Source organism: Heterocephalus glaber, unplaced genomic scaffold, assembly GCF_053883595.1.
Source record: "Heterocephalus glaber isolate CG9 unplaced genomic scaffold, H.glaber_assembly_v1.0 deba00001795, whole genome shotgun sequence".
NCBI lineage: Eukaryota > Metazoa > Chordata > Mammalia > Rodentia > Bathyergidae > Heterocephalus > Heterocephalus glaber.
The window spans coordinates 4,414,792-4,424,326 of NW_028258476.1; positions in this window are offsets into that span (position 1 = coordinate 4,414,792).

Sequence of the window (9,535 nt, forward strand, 5' to 3'; positions counted from 1 at the left end):
CTAAAGCTTGGAAGCAGCCCAAGTACCCATCAACTGGAAACTGGATAAAGAAGATGTGGGTTTTTTTAATAAAATGGAGTACTACTCAGCCATAAAGAACGAGAAACTAGAGACATCTATAGCTAAATGGATGCATATTGAGGCCATACTCTTAAGTGAAATAAATAGGACACACGTGTAAATACCGAATAGTTTCTCTAGTGTGAGAAACTGAAAGTGTAAATAAGAATTAAAATGATTAAAATGAACAATTGATAATGTGAAATAGGAAGAAAAGGTCCAAAGGGGTAGGGAAGTGGGAGGAGAAGGGCAAAGGAAAGAAGGGAAAGGAAAAATTATGAGAAAAGGAAAAAATAGAAACAAAGTCTTTGTAAATAGGGAAGGCTGGAGAGGGTGAAGGGAGGACAGGGAATGGGGAAAAAATAAGAACCAAGATGTATCATGTACAGGTACAAGCACCCAATGATAAATGTAAACGTACTGTATACCTAAAACATACCAATAAAAGAATTTAAGAAAAAAAAAAAAGAAAAAGAAAATCATTTGCTTCTTAGGATTGTTCTGAAAATAAATGAGGAAATATATTGAAAGAGATTAAAATGTTTAGTACAGAGTTAAAGCTCAATAAAAGTCATTGCTCATTGCATTTTAAATCAAAAGCTATAAAAATTTTGGAGGGCTGGGGATTTAGCTCAGTGGTTCTGCTGCCTGTCTCACAAGCACAAGTTCCCGAGTTCAATCCCTGATAACAAAAACAAAAAAATTTTTGGAGGCTCTTGAGGAAAATGTACATTAAAGCTCAAGAATCTGTGTTATCAATGAATAATTACAGTCATCTCTAAGGACTCATGTGAGTATCACGTTAGTCTATGGCAGTAGTGGTGAACCAATGGCACGTGTGCCACAGCAGGCTATTTGTATCATTGAAAGCTCTAGAAGGTTCGCCATCACTGGTCTATGGTATGGATCAGCAAATCTGACCTTTGGCTGTTTTTGTAAATAAAGTTTTAAAAGAACATAAAAGAATTAGGGCAGGGCCGGGGATTTAGCTCAGTGGTTCCGGCGCCTGCCTAGCAAGTGCAAGGTCCCGAGTTCGATCTCTGGTACCAAAAAACAAACAAACAAAAAAAGAATTAGGACAATAAAAGAGCTGGCTTTTATACTCTTAGGAAATGTGAAACAAGTGAAATTAGATCCTTATCTCACAGCATAAACAAAATAAACTCAATAACACCTGAAAATATAAAGCTACTAGAAGCAAACAGGAAAAGCTCATGATGTTGGTCTGGGCAGTGACCTTTTTATATGATCTCAAAGTGCAAGCAACAAAAGCAAAAGTAGACAAATAGCATTACAGCAAAATAAAAAGCTTCAGCACAGAGGGAACATTACATAGAGGGAAGAAACAACCTACACGCTGAGGTGCAAGGATCTATCAGAGCTTAATATCCAAAACACAGAAGGAACTCTATAAATAGTCTGGAGCAAAAATACAAGGGTTGGGGATTTAGCTCAGTGGCTCCAGCTCCTGCCTCTCAAGCGCAAAGACCCGAGTTCGATCCCCAGTACCAAAAAAAGAAAAGAAAAGAAAAAAGAATACAAATAGTCCCATTCAAAATATGCAAAGGCCCCAGGGATTTGGCTCAGTGGTTTCACCACCTGCTTCGCAAAGGCACTGGACTGGTATTTCTCAAAAGAAGATACACAAATGGCCAATTGATATATACTCAACTAATCACTAATCAGGGAAATTCAAATGAAAACTACAAGGAGGAGGAGAAAGAAAGGTCCCAACAGTATCCTGTTACTGACAGCCAAAGGAAAGGAGCAATCTAGCAAGATAGAAAACTTCCACTGCACCAGAGGATGTGTAGATTAAACACTATTTCTGGGTGTGTCTGTGAGGTATTTCACACGAGACTGGCAGTTCAATCAGTGGACCCGGTAAATTACTTCTCAGTGGGGGTGGGAGTCACCAAGTGTGTTGAGAGGTTGAATAGAACACAATGGCAAAGGAGGGGAGATTCCTCCCTGACTTTCTGCCTACCTTTTGAGCTGGGAGGCCAGTGGCAGCAGTTCCCTTGGACTAAGATTTATACCTGCAGTCTCCCTGGTTCTCAGGCCTTCAGAATCAGACTGGGTTAAACCACTGGCATTCTTGGGTCTCCCATGTGCAGATGGTAGGTCATGAGACTTCTTACCTGCCACAATCACACAAGCCAGTTCCTGTATCTCTGTATGTCCCGAGTTTTATATCCACAGATCCAACCAACTACAGGTAGAGAATATTCCAAAAAAAATTTAAAGTTCCAAAAAGCAAAATTTGAGTGTGCCATATACCAAGCACGACACTGAGTCCACACAATGTAGCGGCATGCAGGCACAGCAGTCCATGGCCTCCAACCACTTGATGGATCCTGTCCATCTCCAACCCTCCTTGTCTGAGCACTGTTTGCCTTGTGTCTCCTTGTGTGCCATGTAGCCGGCCCTACAATGGCTGCATCTTTACTGATCATCTACAGGTTTTTTTGTGATTATTTCCTGTATTGGTTAACATTCCCATTCAAGAAGCAGAACCAAGGCCGGGGATTCAGTTCAGTGGTTTCACCGCCTGCTGCGAAAGCACAAGGACCCAAGTTCAATCCCCGGTACAAAAAAAAAAAGAAGCAGAACCAATCCCAAATAAGATAAACTCAAATAATCCACACAAAGACTCATTATAATTAAAATTCTGAAAATCTAAAAGTAAAGAAAAACATCCTGGGCCAGGGATTTAGCTCAGTGGTTCCGGCACCTGCCTCGCAAGCGCAAGGTCCTGAGTTCGATTGCCGGTACCAAAAAAAAAAAAGAAAAACATCCTGAAAATGTCACCATACTGACAAAGGAAAACGTCAAACAAAGAACAGAAGGAAGTGGTACAATATTTTTCAAATGCTGAGAGAATTTGCCAGCCCAAAATTCTATACCTAGAAAATTCCTCCAAGAGTTAAGAGGAAATTAAGACATTATTAGATAAAAGAAAACTAAAAGAATTTCTTGCCAGTAGGCCTACTCTAACAGCATGGGTAATGGAAGTTCTTCAAGCAGAAATGAAATAATAAAAAAGAAATGCTGGAATATTAGAAAGAAAATAAAGCAAAATAATATGAGTAAAATAAGTAGGTCTTCCTTCTCTTAGTGTTTCTTTGTTTTAAGACAAGGTCTTGCTATGTAATACAAGCTGGCATTGAACTCACTATGTAGCCCAGCCTGGTCTCAAACTCACAGTGATCCTCCTGCCTCAGCTTCCTGAATGCTAGGGTTACAGATGTGCACCACCAGACCCAGCTGGTAGGTTTTCCTTCTGTTTGAATTTTCTAAATTGTTTAACAGTTGAGACAAAAATTATAATACTATCTGATTTGGTTCTAAAAGATAGGTAAAGAAAAAATGTTTATATTATAAATTAAAGAGGAAACAAGAAATTAAAGAAAGATAGGGTTCTATACTTCACTCAAATTGGTAAAATAGGCTGAGGATTTAACTCAGTGGTTCCACTGCTTGCCTCACAAGCACAAGGTCCCACGTTTGATCCCTGGTACCAAACAAAAAAAAAAGTTGGAAAAATAATGACAATAGTAGGCTATAACACAATATGTATTACTATATATATCTCACATATACACTATATATAATGTAGAACCTAGTACAGTGATGGCAAAGCTTTTAGAGCTTTCAGTGATACAAACAGCCCACTGCAGCACACATGCCATAGGTTCGCCACCACTACCCTAGAACAATTAAAAGCTACATAAATATTATAAAAACCAGATAGACAGAAACACTATTGATAAATCACAATGGAATTTTTAAAACTCAAGTAATTCTCAAGAAGGAAGGAAAAAGAAAACAGATAAACAAAAAAGAGCAAACAAAAATAGTAAAAGAAATGGCAGACTTAAGGCCAATAAGTAATTAAGATAAGCCAAGCGGATTAAAAAATATGACCCAACTATATCTTTCCTACAGGAAATTCATAAAAGGATGGGGAAAGTTATAGCACACAAGTATTAAAGAAATGCATAAGTGGCTATATTGATATCAATAAAATAGACTTTAAATCAAAGAAAATTACTAGAGATGGAGAGGGTCGTATACAGTGTAAGAGTCAATCCACCACGGTGACAGCAATCCTAAGTGCACAAGCATCAAACAAAAGAGCTGAAAATACAAGAAGCAAAAACTAACAGAGCCAGGCACAGTGCACGTGCCTGTGATTTAACTACTTGGGAGCCTGATACAGGAGGATCACAAGCTCCAGGCCAGCTTGGGCAACTTAGCAAGGCCTTGTCTCAAAATCAGAAGCAAAAAGGACTGGGGCTGTAGCTCAGTAGGGTGCCCCTGGGCTCCATCCCCAGTACCACAAAGACACAAACAACAGAAATAAATCTTGGTACATGTGGAGATGTCAGCTCTGCCCTCTCAGCAACCAACAGAACAAGTAGGAAAGTAGCAAGGACACAGAACTCAGCGCCATAACCAACAGGACCCAGTTCACAGTACTAGAACATTTCACCCAGCAACAGAATACACATTTTTTGTGCTCCCATGGACATACACCAAGGTAGGCCATATCCTAAACCATAAACCGTGTCTCACCAAATTAAAAGGGATGGAATCAGACTATGTTCTCTGACCACGATGGAATCAAACTAGAAATTAGTGATAGAAGGATGGAAAAAAATCTCCAAATTCTTAGAAACCAAAAAAGATACTTCTAAATAATCCATAGGTTTGTTAGCTTTTTGTCACCATGAGAGAACACCTGACATAAAGGAGAAATGATTTATTTTGGCTCACAGTTTCTGACCAGTCCATGGTCCGCGGGCTCCATTGCTTAATACCTGTAGGGAGTAGGAACAGCATGGCAGGCAGAAGGGACTGGCGGAGGACAGCTACTCACCTCATGGGAGCCAGGAAGCAGAGTGGAAGGGAAAGAGCCAGAGAGGAAGAAGGTGAGATGCCCCTTGATCATGCCCTCCAACCAGGCTCCTCCTCCTCCTCACAGCCCATTGAGCATGAGCTCACCAGTGGATTTATCCTTGAACCTTTTAGGGAACAGATTATATCCAAACTGTAGTAACAGGTCAGCAAGCAAGTGTCAAGGAAAAAACTTTGAAACAACTTGAACTGAATAAAAATGAAAACATGTCAAAAAATCTGTCACACAGCTAAAGCAGATCTAAGAGGAAATTATCACACTAAGCATATACATTAGGAAAGAGAAAAATCCTAAAACCAGTAATCTAAATTCCCACTTTAAAAACATGGAAAAAGAAGATCAAAGTAAAGCCAAAGCAAGGAGGAGCAAGGGAATAAGAAGAAAAAGTCAGGGCCAGGGATTTAGCTCAGTGGTTTCGCCGCCTGCTGCGCAAGCTCAAGGACCTGAGTTTGATCCCCAGTACCAAAAAAAAAAAAAAAAAGAAAAGAAAAAGAAAAAGAAGTCAGTGATGTTCATTAAAAAAAATTAACAAAAAATTTTTGACAAAACAGCTAGTTATGGGAAAATTAATAAAAATGACAATCCACTAGCAAAATTGACAATAGAAAAAAATACACAAATTACTAATATCAAGAATAACACGTCATACCACCAGAGACCTTGCAAATGTAAAAGGAAAGGCAACTTTATGAACTCTACACATGTAAACTGACAATTTAGACAAAATGGACCAAATCTTTGAAAGACATAAACACCACCACTAACCCAACATGGAAAAGGACTATTTGAATAACTCTAAGGAAATTGAATTCATAACTTAGTGCCCCCACCCCCTAAAAAAGGCAACCTCCAGGTCTGAAGATTTCACTGGAGAATTCTACCGAATGTATAAAGAAAAATTAACACTAATTCTACATAATTTCTTCAATAAAATGGAAGAGGAACTGTTCACAATTCATTTTATGAAGCTACTATTACCCCAAAGGGAAAAAGAAGAAAAAAAACAGTACCAAAAATACAGAGCAGTATCCTTTATAAATATAGACAAAATATCCTTTAACAAGTATTAATTGCAAATAGATTAAAGCAATGGATAAAAAGCATCACACACTGCATGCAAATGGGATTTATTCCAGGGATACAAGGCTGGTTCAATATTCAAAAACAAATCAATTAAACACCACAATAATACTCTAAAAAAGAAAATTATGAGGTCACACCATTAATGCAGAGTTATCCAATAACGCTCAATAGCATTTCACAATTTAAAAAGCACACACAGGCTCAGTACAGTGGCGCATACCTTAAGTTCCAGTTACTTGGGTGGCTGAGGGAGGAGTATCCCAAGTTTGAGGCCAGCCTGGGCAATTTAGCACAGAAACCCTGTCTCAAAATTTAAAACGAAATAAAATGTAGCTCAGTTGTAGAGCATTTACCTAGCTTGGTCTAGGCCCTGGGTTAAGTCCCCAGTACCTGAGAAAGGAATCTCACTCCTTCCCCAGAGACCTGCCAGGGGATTTAAGCCTCTTTGAAACCCAGCTACTCTAATAACTACACCCTGGGCCTTCTTCTCAGCTGTTTGGGTTCTCTAGATGCAGGAGATCAAAGTGTCTTTATAAGTTGTTCCAAAGGACCCCAGCGTGCTCACTCTTAGTTTTCAGTCGGTGGTCAATCACCCTCCACCTTTGGTAGTCTTTTCCCAATTCCTTGATTGCCTCCAGCAACTGCTGCCCAACTCCAGCGTCCTTAGAAAAGCCGGGGTATTTATCCAAGCTGAGCGCAGTCGTGGGCACCCCGCCCCGCCCCAGTGAAGGCTGTGACCATGCGCCTCTCCCCGCCGGCCGGCCCGCAGGCGATTCCCTTGAAAAACCCCAGTTTAGAATCCGCTTCTTCAGTGCTCTTGCCGCAGACCGCTACCAGCGTGGGCTCCTCGGGAGATGAGGAAAAGGAGCTGAGGGTGGGGCTGCCAGAACAGCTGTGGCCGAGCAGCGCTGTTCCCGACAGCAGGGAAGCAGGCTGTTCCCACACTCAGCGTGGACCGGCGGTCCCGCGAGGGGCCGTCACCTTGCTGATTTTCCGCCGAGGGAGGGCAGTTTCTGAGGGCCCCGCTGGAAACCGCGGGCCACCAAAATTCTCTGCAGCACTGAGGACGGGCACAGGGGGCGCTGCAGTCCTCGGGAGGGGGCCTGGGTGACACCGCAGCGTCCCCTGAGGACAGGACGGGGGGGGCACTGTTCCCCCCTTCTCCCCTAGGACACTCTTGGCAGCTCCTTCCCTAGTCAGTCTGCTGTGTGGCGCCGCCCACAGGGGCTCTTGCAGTGGCGGGCTCCAAAGCCGGGCACTGTGCTTGCTTTTTCCTCCCTCTCCTTCAGTACCGGTAATCGAACCCAGGCCTTCTCACTTAGCTCCATCCCCAGCCCCCCCTTCCCTTTTGAGGCAGGGTCTCAGTAACTAAATTGCCCACTCTGCTGGGCTTAAACTTGCCATCCTCCTGCCTCAGGCTCCCAGAGTGCCAGTGTTACAGGCGTGGGCCCTCATAGCTGGCTTGTGGTTGCCTTTTACTGTGGATTAGGTCTAACGCTGCAGCGGCCCACTGAAGGAAGACATGCAATCAAGAATGCAAGTGCGCCTTGCATCTGACCTCTGAAACTGTCCTGTAATTACCGATGCACCTGCCTTCACCCTAGGCTCCGCGTTCCCTATACCTTGTGTCCTCAGTGCCTTTTATGCCCTAATATTTGCTGAGTAAATGAGGGCAGGAGTCATCGCTATGCGTGAATAAGCGGCCTTGCGAGGTTTCTTTCTTCAGACACTTTTAAGAAAGAAACATCTAGCCGAGGATTTAGCTCAGTGGTTCTGCCGCCTCCCTTGCAGAGGCAAGTATCCGAGTTCGATCCCTGGTACCGAAAAGAAAGAAACGTCTGAGTTGCGCGCTGAAGCCGCACAGCCTAGAAACGAGGCCCTGGATGGGGGGGGGGGGGGGGATTCTCTTGGACTTTTAGAATTGAACCCAGGGCCTTCGCACTGAGCTACAACCCCGCACCCCAGCCTTTTTTTTTCTTAAAGGCATTTGAGACAATTTTAATGTTTTCTTAAGGAAATGAACTCTGTCAGTTAACACAACTCAGAGAAAGCGGGGAAAATGGAGTTCCAGGGCAAAGGGAAAGCGCATCCCTTTTTAAGTTATCGCATTCCCACACTTGCAGTCCCCACAAAGCAAGAACTTCACGACACAGGGAAGCTCAGAATGCGACGGCAAAGGTGCTGGAGCTAACTGGAAAGAAACTAGATGCACCAAACCCAGCATTAAAACCACTCTTTAAGCAGAAGTGTGCCCGTGAAAAACTGGGGCAGTAGCTAAACAGTTAGGACCCCAGCCTTTTTAAGGTGGGTGTCGCCGTGTTGCCTGGCTGGCCCCAACGCTCCCGGCACCTGGCTGCAGAAACGCCCCCTCTGCGTCCGCAGCCGAGCGCGCTCTCTCTCGAAGCCTGTTCCCTTCGCTTCCTCCCGCGGGCGTCCTCGGGGTGCGCACCGGACGCGAGGGGGCGGTAGAGGCCCGGCAGGCCCGCGCGATCCTCCCTGCACCCCGGTGACGAGGCTCCACACGGAAACGCCGCTGTTGGGCACTCGGTGGCCAAACAGGGCTCCCTGAGCCCTGATTAGCTCTGGCTTTGCTCTCTGGGCGTCAGATCCAATCTGAGCGGCAATTCCAAACAGCTCCTCACTTTTTAAACCCAAAAGTAAAATAGCTCGGAAGGATGAAAATATCAGATCATTGGATGCTCAAGTGTCTCCCACTTGAAACCATGTCTCAAAAACTACAATCAATCAATCGATCGATCGATCGATCAATCAAAGTGCCTCCCACTATAAGAGGCCACCCTGGGCCAGCCTCCCCTTCCCACGACTGCCTCCTCCACCTTCCTCTCACAGCCTTGCCCCACAGCCACCCCGGGGCAGCAGGGACCCACTCCCACATCCTTGGCTCTCAACTGCTAGCCTGCGCCCCTCACTCCGACTTCCGGCTGGTCCTCTGGAGCCCCTAATATAACCATGACCCAACTGTAAATTCAGTGGAAACCTTTTGGTCCCAATCACCTCCCATTTCCCCGCCTCTCCCTACTTCCCTCTGTGTGGGCGAATGACCCCCACCACCCCCTGCCGTCCGGGAAACCTGGAAGCCATTCTAGAGTCTACATCATCCTTTCTGACTACCCCATTCACACCACAGGCCTGCCAGGTCCTCCTCCTGAAGAAGTCTAGAACCCAGCCGGGCGTGGTGGCGCACACCTGTGATCCCAGCACTAGGGTGGCTGAGGCAGGAGGATTGCTCGAGTTCGAGGCCAGCCTGGGCTACATAGCGAGTTCAAAGCCTGCCTGAATTGTCACTGGAATCTCCTGGCTTTGGCGCCTCCTGGATGTCTACATCAACATGTTATCCCGTAGCTCCTTCTAAAAGTGGCTCGCCAATCGAACGTGACTGGGTTTCGGGTTGCTCACCTGTCCCTCTGGAGTTAGATTCCAGGTTCTTCTCCTCTCAAACAAAGACTTGAA